The sequence below is a fragment of the Etheostoma cragini genome, unplaced genomic scaffold (genome assembly GCF_013103735.1).
Source record: "Etheostoma cragini isolate CJK2018 unplaced genomic scaffold, CSU_Ecrag_1.0 ScbMSFa_1459, whole genome shotgun sequence".
Classification (NCBI taxonomy): domain Eukaryota; kingdom Metazoa; phylum Chordata; class Actinopteri; order Perciformes; family Percidae; genus Etheostoma; species Etheostoma cragini.
The window spans coordinates 1931-2388 of record NW_023265516.1 but is presented as its reverse complement, the minus strand read 5'-3'; the positions used below and the strand labels follow the sequence as shown (position 1 = coordinate 2388).

At 41.3% G+C, this 458-nt stretch overlaps 1 non-coding gene across 1 annotated transcript; it reads right to left on the bottom strand.

The window, feature by feature from the left end:
• Positions 1–22: 22 nt before the first annotated feature.
• LOC117939925 lies at positions 23–235 on the bottom strand. Its single transcript, XR_004655678.1, has one exon. It is a non-coding gene; the product is annotated as a small nucleolar RNA U3 (small nucleolar RNA).
• Between the last annotated feature and the right edge of the window lie 223 nt (positions 236–458).

Sequence of the window (458 nt, the reverse complement as noted above, 5' to 3'; positions counted from 1 at the left end):
ACTTTTCCACACATCTGCTATTACCACTCAGATCATATTCCCTTTCTCAACACTCCATGAAGAAGCAAAGAACAATCAGTGACAGAGAGCATATGAAGTGAATCATTACTTTCTGTCAGCTTCACGCTCAGAAAAGAATATCACGACTCATCATCATGGTCAGCGAGATCAATCACTTTTGAAACACATTCCTCAAGTCAGAAACTCTAGAAATGATCCCTGAAAGTATAGTCTTGGTTAGACTGGGGAAACTGCATCTCATTCACTGCAGAGTGATTGTCACTCAGGGTTCAGAGGGACAGAAGCTAATCGTTACGTGCTTCAGATGAATCTGAGGTGAGAAAATCTATTTAGATCTTTAAAGCCCATGTTGCAGGTTAACTACCACTGTTGATTATTGGGTAAAAAAAGCACCTCATACTGGGGAGCGAAGTCTAAGCCTGGCACTAGAACTACAG